Raw genomic sequence first — 12,469 nt, forward strand, 5'->3', positions numbered from 1 at the left:
GTTAGGTAACATGAGTGATACACCAGGCTAGGTAACATGAGTGATATACCAGGTTAGGTAACATGAGTGATATACCAGGTTAGGTAAACATGAGTGATATACCAGGTTATGGTAACATGAGTGATATACCAGGTTAGGTAACATGAGTGATATACCAGGTTAGTTAGGTAACATGAGTGATATACCAGGTTAGGTAACATGAGTGATATACCAGGTTAGGTAACAGGTAAGGTTAGGTAACATGAGTGATACACCAGGTTAGGTAACATGAGTGATATACCAGGTTATGTTAGGTAACATGAGTGATACACCAGGTTAGGTAACATGAGTGATACACCAGGTTAGGTAACATGAGTGATACACCAGGTTAGGTAACATGAGTGATATACCAGGTTAGGTAACATGAGTGATACACCAGGTTATGTTAGGTAACATGAGTGATATACCAGGTTAGGTAACATGAGTGATATACCAGGTTAGGTAACATGAGTGATATACCAGGTTAGGTAACATGAGTGATATACCAGGTTATGTTAGGTAACATGAGTGATATACCAGGTTAGGTAACATGAGTGATATACCAGGTTAGGTAACATGAGTGATACACCAGGTTAGGTAACATGAGTGATATACCAGGTTAGGTAACATGAGTGATACACCAGGTTAGTTAGTAACATGAGTGATATACCAGGTTAGGTAACATGAGTGATATACCAGGTTAGGTAACATGAGTGATATACCAGGTTAGGTTAAACATGAGTGATATACCAGGTTAGGTAACATGAGTGATATACCAGGTTAGGTAACATGAGTGATATACCAGGTTAGGTAACATGTGATAGGTAAACATGAGTGATATACCAGGTTAGGTAACATGAGTGATATACCAGGTTAGGTAACATGAGTGATATACCAGGTTAGGTAACATGAGTGATATACCAGGTTAGGTAACATGAGTGATATACCAGGTTAGGTAACATGAGTGATACACCAGGTTAGGTAACATGAGTGATATACCAGGTTATGGTAACATGAGTGATATACCAGGTTAGGTAACATGAGTGATATACCAGGTTAGGTAACATGAGTGATAACATGAGTGATATACCAGGTTAGGTAACATGAGTGATATACCAGGTTAGGTAACATGAGTGATATACCAGGTTAGGTAACATGAGTTATATACCAGGTTAGGTAACATGAGTGATATACCAGGTTAGGTAACATGAGTGATATACCAGGTTATGTTGGGTAACATGAGTGATACACCAGGGTAGGTAACATGAGTGATATACCAGGTTATGTTAGGTAACATGAGTGATATACCAGGTTATGTAACATGAGTTATATACCAGGTTAGGTAACATGAGTGATACACCAGGTTAGGTAACATGAGTGATATACCAGGTTAGGTTAAACATGAGTGATATACCAGGTTAGGTAACATGAGTGATATACCAGGTTAGTTAGGTAACATGAGTGATATACCAGGTTAGGTAACATGAGTGATATACCAGGTTAGGTAACATGAGTGATACACCAGGTTAGGTAACATGAGTGATATACCAGGTTAGGTAACATGAGTGATATACCAGGTTAGGTAACATGAGTGATATACCAGGTTAGGTAACATGAGTGATATACCAGGTTAGGTAACATGAGTGATACACCAGGTTAGGTAACATGAGTGATATACCAGGTTATGTTAGGTAACATGAGGGATACACCAGGTTATGTTAGGTAACATGAGTGATATACCAGGTTAGGTAACATGAGTGATATACCAGGTTAGGTAACATGAGTGATATACCAGGTTATGTTAGGTAACATGAGTGATATACCAGGTTAGGTAACATGAGTGATATACCAGGTTAGGTAACATGAGTGATATACCAGGTTAGTTAACATGAGTGATATACCAGGTTAGGTAACATGAGTGATATACCAGGTTATGTTAAACATGAGTGATATACCAGGTTAGGTAACATGAGTGATATACCAGGTTATGTAACATGAGTGATATACCAGGTTAGGTAACATGAGTGATATACCAGGTTAGGTAACATGAGTGATATACCAGGTTATGTTAGGTAACATGAGTGATATACCAGGTTAGGTAACATGAGTGATATACCAGGTTAGGTAGGTAACATGAGTGATATACCAGGTTAGGTTAGGTAACATGAGTGATATACCAGGTTAGGTAACATGAGTGATATACCAGGTTAGGTAACATGAGTGATATACCAGGTTAGGTAACATGAGTGATATACCAGGTTAGGTAACATGAGTGATATACCAGGTTAGGTAACATATGTGATATACCAGGTTAGGTAACATGAGTGATATACCAGGTTAGGTAACATGAGTGATATACCAGGTTATGGGTAACATGAGTGATATACCAGGTTAGGTAACATGAGTGATATACCAGGTTAGGTAACATGAGTGATATACCAGGTTAGGTAACATGAGTGATATACCAGGTTAGGTAACATGAGTGATATACCAGGTTAGGTAACATGAGTGATATACCAGGTTAGGTAAACATGAGTGATATACCAGGTTAGGTAACATGAGTGATATACCAGGTTAGGTAACATGAGTGATATACCAGGTTAGGTAACATGAGTGATATACCAGGTTAGGTAACATGAGTGATATACCAGGTTATGTTAGGTAACATGAGTGATATACCAGGTTAGGTAACATGAGTGATATACCAGGTTATGTTAGGTAACATGAGTGATATACCAGGTTAGGTAACATGAGTGATATACCAGGTTAGGTAACATGAGTGATATACCAGGTTAGGTAACATGAGTGATATACCAGGTTAGGTTGGGTAACATGAGTGATATACCAGGTTAGGTAACATGAGTGATATACCAGGTTATGTTGGGTAACATGAGTGATACACCAGGCTAGGTAATATGAGTGATATACCAGGCTAGGTAACATGAGTGATACACCAGGTTAGGTAACATGAGTTATATACCAGGTTAGGTAACATGAGTGATATACCAGGTTAGGTAACATGAGTGATATACCAGGTTATGTTAGGTAACATGAGTGATATACCAGGTTAGGTAACATGAGTGATACACCAGGTTATGTTAGGTAACATGAGTGATACACCAGGTTATAACAGGTTAGGTAACATGAGTGATACACCAGGTTATGGTAACATGAGTGATATACCAGGTTAGGTAACATGTATACAGGTTAGGTAACATGAGTGATATACCAGGTTATGTTAGGTAACATGAGTGATATACCAGGTTAGGTAACATGGTGATATACAGGTTAGGTAACATGAGTGATATACCAGGTTAGGTAACATGAGTGATATACCAGGTTAGGTAACATGAGTGATATACCAGGTTAAACATGAGTGATATACCAGGTTATGGTTAGGTAACATGAGTGATATACCAGGTTAGGTAACATGAGTGATATACCAGGTTAGGTAACATGAGTGATATACCAGGTTAGGTAACATGAGTGATATACCAGGTTATGTTAGTAACATGAGTGATATACCAGGTTAGGTAACATGAGTGATATACCAGGTTAGGTAACATGAGTGATATACCAGGTTAGGAGTAACATGAGTGATATACCAGGTTAGGTAACATGAGTGATATACCAGGTTAGGGTAACATGAGTGATACACCAGGTTAGGTAACATGAGTGATACACCAGGTTAGGTAACATGAGTGATACACCAGGTTAGGTAACATGAGTTATACACCAGGTTAGGTAACATGAGTGATACACCAGGTTAGGTAACATGAGTGATATACCAGGTTAGGTAACATGAGTGATATACCAGGTTAGGTAACATGAGTGATATACCAGGTTAGGTTAGGTAACATGAGTGATATACCAGGTTAGGTAACATGAGTGATACACCAGGTTAGGTAACATGAGTGATATACCAGGTTAGGTAACATGAGTGATATACCAGGTTAGGTAACATGAGTGATATACCAGGTTAGGTAACATGAGTGATATACCAGGTTAGGTAACATGAGTGATATACCAGGTTAGGGTAACATGAGTGATATACCAGGTTAGGTAACATGAGTGATACACCAGGTTAGGTTAGGTAACATGAGTGATATACCAGGTTAGGTAACATGAGTGATATACCAGGTTAGGTAACATGAGTGATAACATAGAGTGATATACCAGGTTAGGGTAACATGAGTGATATACCAGGTTAGGTAACATGAGTGATATACCAGGTGAGTGATATACCAGGTTAGGTAACATGAGTGATATACCAGGTTAGGTAACATGAGTGATATACCAGGTTAGGTAACATGAGTGATATACCAGGTTAGGTAACATGAGTGATATACCAGGTTAGGTAACATGAGTGATATACCAGGTTAGGTAACATGAGTGATATACCAGGTTAGGGTAACATGAGTGATATACCAGGTTAGGTAACATGAGTGATATACCAGGTTAGGTAACATGAGTGATATACCAGGTTAGGTAACATGAGTGATATACCAGGTTAGGTAACATGAGTGATATACCAGGTTAGGTAACATGAGTGATATACCAGGTTATGTTAGGTAACATGAGTGATATACCAGGTTAGGTAACATGAGTGATATACCAGGTTAGGTAACATGAGTGATATACCAGGTTAGGTAACATGAGTGATATACCAGGTTAGGTAACATGAGTGATATACCAGGTTAGTTAGGTAACATGAGTGATATACCAGGTTAGGTAACATGAGTGATACACCAGGTTAGGTAACATGAGTGATATACCAGGCTAGGTAACATGAGTGATACACCAGGTTAGGTAACATGAGTTATATACCAGGTTAGGTAACATGAGTGATATACCAGGTTAGGTAACATGAGTGATATACCAGGTTATGTTAGGTAACATGAGTGATACACCAGGTTAGGTAACATGAGTGATACACCAGGTTATGTTAGGTAACATGAGTGATACACCAGGTTAGGTAACATGAGTGATATACCAGGTTAGGTAACATGAGTGATACACCAGGTTAGGTAACATGAGTGATATACCAGGTTAGGTAACATGAGTGATACACCAGGTTAGGTAACATGAGTGATATACCAGGTTATGTTAGGTAACATGAGTGATACACCAGGTTAGGTAACATGAGTGATATACCAGGTTAGGTAACATGAGTGATATACCAGGTTAGGTAACATGAGTGATACACCAGGTTAGGTAACATGAGTGATATACCAGGTTAGGTAACATGAGTGATATACCAGGTTAGGTAACATGAGTGATATACCAGGTTAGGTTAGGTAACATGAGTGATATACCAGGTTAGGTAACATGAGTGATATACCAGGTTATGTTAGGTAACATGAGTGATATACCAGGTTAGGTAACATGAGTGATATACCAGGTTAGGTAACATGAGTGATACACCAGGTTAGGTAACATGAGTGATATACCAGGTTAGGTAACATGAGTGATACACCAGGTTATGTTAGGTAACATGAGTGATACACCAGGTTAGGTAACATGAGTGATATACCAGGTTAGGTAACATGAGTGATATACCAGGTTAGGTAACATGAGTGATATACCAGGTTAGGTAACATGAGTGATATACCAGGTTAGGTAACATGAGTGATACACCAGGTTAGGTAACATGAGTGATATACCAGGTTAGGTAACATGAGTGATATACCAGGTTATGTTAGGTAACATGAGTGATACACCAGGTTAGGTAACATGAGTGATATACCAGGTTATGTTAGGTAACATGAGTGATATACCAGGTTAGGTAACATGAGTGATATACCAGGTTAGGTAACATGAGTGATACACCAGGTTAGGTAACATGAGTGATATACCAGGTTAGGTAACATGAGTGATACACCAGGTTAGGTAACATGAGTGATATACCAGGTTAGGTAACATGAGTGATATACCAGGTTAGGTAACATGAGTGATACACCAGGTTATGTTAGGTAACATGAGTGATACACCAGGTTAGGTAACATGAGTGATACACCAGGTTAGGTAACATGAGTGATACACCAGGTTAGGTAACATGAGTGATATACCAGGTTAGGTAACATGAGTGATATACCAGGTTAGGTAACATGAGTGATATACCAGGTTAGGTTAGGTAACATGAGTGATATACCAGGTTAGGTAACATGAGTGATATACCAGGTTAGGTAACATGAGTGATATACCAGGTTAGGTAACATGAGTGATATACCAGGTTAGGTAACATGTGATATACCAGGTTAAACATGAGTGATATACCAGGTTAGGTAACATGAGTGATATGAGGTTAGGTAACATGAGTGATATACCAGGTTAGGTAACATGAGTGATATACCAGGTTAGGTAACATGAGTGATATACCAGGTTATGTTGGGTAACATGAGTGATATACCAGGTTAGGTAACATGAGTGATATACCAGGTTAGGTTAGGTAACATGAGTGATATACCAGGTTATGGTAACATGAGTGATATACCAGGTTAGGTAACATGAGTGATATACCAGGTTAGGTAACATGAGTGATACACCAGGTTAGGTAACATGAGTGATATACCAGGTTAGGTAACATGAGTGATATACCAGGTTATGTTAGGTAACATGAGTGATATACCAGGTTAGGTAACATGAGTGATATATACCAGGTTAGGTAACATGAGTGATATACCAGGTTAGGTAACATGAGTGATATACCAGGTTAGTTAGGTAACATGAGTGATACACCAGGTTAGGTAACATGAGTGATATACCAGGTTAGGTAACATGAGTGATATACCAGGTTATGTTAGGTAACATGAGTGATATACCAGGTTAGGTAACATGAGTGATATACCAGGTTAGGTAACATGAGTGATATACCAGGTTAGGTTAGGTAACATGAGTGATATACCAGGTTAGGTAACATGAGTGATATACCAGGTTAGGTAACATGAGTGATATACCAGGTTAGGTAACATGAGTGATATACCAGGTTAGGTAACATGAGTGATATACCAGGTTAGGTAACATGAGTGATATACCAGGTTAGGTAACATGAGTGATATACCAGGTTAGATAACATGAGTGATATACCAGGTTAGGTAACATGAGTGATATACCAGGTTATGTTAGGTAACATGAGTGATATACCAGGTTAGGTAACATGAGTGATATACCAGGTTAGGTAACATGAGTGATATACCAGGTTAGGTAACATGAGTGATACACCAGGTTAGGTAACATGAGTGATATACCAGGTTAGGTAACATGAGTGATATACCAGGTTAGGTAACATGAGTGATATACCAGGTTATGTTGGGTAACATGAGTGATATACCAGGCTAGGTAACATGAGTGATATACCAGGTTATGTTAGTTAACATGAGTGATACACCAGGCTAGGTAATATGAGTGATATACCAGGCTAGGTAACATGAGTGATACACCAGGTTAGGTAACATGAGTGATATACCAGGTTATGTTAGGTAACATGAGTGATACACCAGGTTATGTTAGGTAACATGAGTGATATACCAGGTTAGGTAACATGAGTGATATACCAGGTTAGGTAACATGAGTGATATACCAGGTTAGGTAACATGAGTGATATACCAGGTTAGGTAACATGAGTGATACACCAGGTTAGGTAACATGAGTGATATACCAGGTTAGGTAACATGAGTGATATACCAGGTTAGGTAACATGAGTGATATACCAGGTTAGGTAACATGAGTGATATAACAGGTTAGGTAACATGAGTGATATACCAGGTTATGTTAGGTAACATGAGTGATATACCAGGTTAGGTAACATGAGTGATATACCAGGTTAGGTAACATGAGTGATATACCAGGTTAGGTAACATGAGTGATATACCAGGTTAGGTAACATGAGTGATATACCAGGTTATGTTAGGTAACATGAGTGATATACCAGGTTAGGTAACATGGTTAGGTAACATGAGTGATATACCAGGTTATGTTAGGTAACATGAGTGATATACCAGGTTAGGTAACATGAGTGATATACCAGGTTAGGTAACATGAGTGATATACCAGGTTAGGTAACATGAGTGATATACCAGGTTAGGTAACATGAGTGATATACCAGGTTAGGTAACATGAGTGATATACCAGGTTAGGTAACATGAGTGATATACCAGGTTATGTTAGGTAACATGAGTGATATACCAGGTTAGGTAACATGAGTGATATACCAGGTTAGTTATGCCAGTAACATGAGTGATATACCAGGTTAGGTAACATGAGTGATATACCAGGTTAGGGTAACATGAGTGATATACCAGGTTAGGTAACATGAGTGATATACCAGGTTATGGTAACATGAGTGATATACCAGGTTAGGTAACATGAGTGATATACCAGGTTAGGTAACATGAGTGATATACCAGGTTAGGTAACATGAGTGATACACCAGGTTAGGTAACATGAGTGATACACCAGGTTAGGTAACATGAGTGATATACCAGGTTAGGTAACATGAGTGATACACCAGGTTAGGTAACATGAGTGATATACCAGGTTAGGTAACATGAGTGATATACCAGGTTAGGTAACATGAGTGATATACCAGGTTAGGTTAGGTAACATGAGTGATATACCAGGTTATGTTAGGTAACATGAGTGATATACCAGGTTATGTTAGGTAACATGAGTGATATACCAGGTTAGGTAACATGAGTGATATACCAGGTTAGGTAACATGAGTGATATACCAGGTTAGGTAACATGAGTGATATACCAGGTTAGGTAACATGAGTGATATACCAGGTTAGGTAACATGAGTGATATACCAGGTTAGGTAACATGAGTGATACACCAGGTTAGGTAACATGAGTGATATACCAGGTTAGGTAACATGAGTGATATACCAGGTTAGGTAACATGAGTGATATACCAGGTTAGGTAACATGAGTGATATACCAGGTTAGGTAACATGAGTGATATACCAGGTTAGGTAACATGAGTGATATACCAGGTTAGGTAACATGAGTGATATACCAGGTTATGTTAGGTAACATGAGTGATATACCAGGTTAGGTAACATGAGTGATATACCAGGTTATGTTAGGTAACATGAGTGATATACCAGGTTAGGTAACATGAGTGATACACCAGGTTAGGTAACATGAGTGATACACCAGGTTAGGTAACATGAGTGATACACCAGGTTATGTTAGGTAACATGAGTGATACACCAGGTTAGGTAACATGAGTGATATACCAGGTTAGGTAACATGAGTGATATACCAGGCTAGGTAACATGAGTGATATACCAGGTTATGTAACATGAGTGATATACCAGGTTAGGTAACATGAGTGATATACCAGGTTAGGTAACATGAGTGATATACCAGGTTAGGTTAGGTAACATGAGTGATATACCAGGTTAGGTAACATGAGTGATACACCAGGTTAGGTAACATGAGTGATACACCAGGTTAGGTAACATGAGTGATACACCAGGTTAGGTAACATGAGTGATATACATTAGGTAACATGAGTGATATACCAGGTTAGGTAACATGAGTGATATACCAGGTTAGGTAACATGAGTGATATACCAGGTTATGTTAGGTAACATGAGTGATATACCAGGTTAGGTAACATGAGTGATATACCAGGTTAGGTAACATGAGTGATATACCAGGTTAGGTAACATGAGTGATACACCAGGTTAGGTAACATGAGTGATATACCAGGTTAGGTAACATGAGTGATATACCAGGTTAGGTAACATGAGTGATATACCAGGTTAGGTAACATGAGTGATATACCAGGTTAGGTAACATGAGTGATATACCAGGTTAGTTAAACATGAGTGATACACCAGGTTAGGTAACATGAGTGATATACCAGGTTAGGTAACATGAGTGATATACCAGGTTAGGTAACATGAGTGATATACCAGGTTAGGTAAACATGAGTGATATACCAGGTTAGGTAACATGAGTGATATACCAGGTTATGTTAAACATGAGTGATACACCAGGTTAGGTAACATGAGTGATATACCAGGTTAGGTAACATGAGTGATATACCAGGTTAGGTAACATGAGTGATACACCAGGTTAGGTAACATGAGTGATATACCAGGTTAGGTAACATGAGTGATATACCAGGTTAGGTAACATGAGTGATATACCAGGTTAGGTAACATGAGTGATATACCAGGTTATGTTAGGTAACATGAGTGATATACCAGGTTAGGTAACATGAGTGATACACCAGGTTAGGTAACATGAGTGATATACCAGGTTAGGTAACATGAGTGATATACCAGGTTAGGTAACATGAGTGATATACCAGGTTAGGTAACATGAGTGATATACCAGGTTAGGGTAACATGAGTGATATACCAGGTTAGGTAACATGAGTGATATACCAGGTTAGGTAACATGAGTGATATACCAGGTTAGGTAACATGAGTGATATACCAGGTTAGGTAACATGAGTGATACACCAGGTTAGGTAACATGAGTGACATACCAGGTTAGGTAACATGAGTGATATACCAGGTTAGGTAACATGAGTGATATACCAGGTTAGGTAACATGAGTGATATACCAGGTTAGGTAACATGAGTGATATACCAGGTTATGTTGGTTAACATGAGTGATACACCAGGTTATGTTAGGTAACATGAGTGATACACCAGGTTATGTTAGGTAACATGAGTGATATACCAGGTTAGGTAACATGAGTGATACACCAGGTTAGGTAACATGAGTGATACACCAGGTTATGTTAGGTAACATGAGTGATACACCAGGTTATGTTAGGTAACATGAGTGATATACCAGGTTAGGTAACATGAGTTATATACCAGGTTAGGTAACATGAGTGATATACCAGGTTAGGTAACATGAGTTATATACCAGGTTATGTTAGGTAACATGTGTGATATACCAGGCTAGGTAACATGAGTGATATACCAGGTTAGTTAGGTAACATGAGTGATATACCAGGTTATGTTAGGTAACATGAGTGATATACCAGGTTAGGTAACATGAGTGATACACCAGGTTAGGTAACATGAGTGATATACCAGGTTAGGTAACATGAGTGATATACCAGGTTAGGTAACATGAGTGATATACCAGGTTAGGTAACATGAGTGATATACCAGGTTAGGTAACATGAGTGATATACCAGGTTAGGTAACATGAGTGATATACCAGGTTAGGTAACATGAGTGATATACCAGGTTAGGTAACATGAGTGATATACCAGGTTAGTTAGGTAACATGAGTGATATACCAGGTTAGGTAACATGAGTGATATACCAGGTTAGGTAACATGGTGATATACATGAGTGATATACCAGGTTAGGTAACATGAGTGATATACCAGGCTAGGTAACATGAGTGATATACCAGGTTATGTAACATGAGTGATACACCAGGTTAGGTAACATGAGTGATATACCAGGTTATGTAACATGAGTGATACACCAGGTTAGGTAACATGAGTGATATACCAGGTTAGGTAACATGAGTGATACACCAGGTTAGGTAACATGAGTGATATACCAGGTTAGGTAACATGAGTGATACACCAGGTTATGTTAGGTAACATGAGTGATACACCAGGTTAGGTAACATGAGTGATATACCAGGTTAGGTAGGTAACATGAGTGATATACCAGGTTAGGTAACATGAGTGATATACCAGGTTAGGTAACATGAGTGATATACCAGGTTAGGTAACATGAGTGATATACCAGGTTAGGTAACATGGTGATATACCAGGTTAGGTAACATGAGTGATATACCAGGTTAGGTAACATGAGTGATATACCAGGTTAGGTTAGGTAACATGAGTGATATACCAGGTTATGTAACATGAGTGATAACAGGTTAGGTAACATGTGATATACCAGGTTAGGTAACATGAGTGATATACCAGGTTAGGTAACATGAGTGATATGTTAGGTAACATGAGTGATATACCAGGTTAGGTAACATGAGTGATATACCAGGTTAGGTAACATGAGTGATATACCAGGTTATGTTAGGTAACATGAGTGATATACCAGGTTAGGTAACATGAGTGATACACCAGGTTAGGTAACATGAGTGATATACCAGGTTAGGTAACATGAGTGATATACCAGGTTAGGTAACATGAGTGATATACCAGGTTAGGTAACATGAGTGATATACCAGGTTAGGTAACATGAGTGATATACCAGGTTAGGTAACATGAGTGATATACCAGGTTAGGTAACATGAGTGATATACCAGGTTATGTTAGGTAACATGAGTGATACACCAGGTTAGGTAACATGAGTGATATACCAGGTTATGTTAGGTAACATGAGTGATATACCAGGTTATGTTAGGTAACATGAGTGATATACCAGGTTAGGTAACATGAGTGATACACCAGGTTAGGTAACATGAGTGATATACCAGGTTATGTTAGGTAACATGAG

Source organism: Oncorhynchus tshawytscha, linkage group LG02, assembly GCF_018296145.1.
Source record: "Oncorhynchus tshawytscha isolate Ot180627B linkage group LG02, Otsh_v2.0, whole genome shotgun sequence".
Classification (NCBI taxonomy): domain Eukaryota; kingdom Metazoa; phylum Chordata; class Actinopteri; order Salmoniformes; family Salmonidae; genus Oncorhynchus; species Oncorhynchus tshawytscha.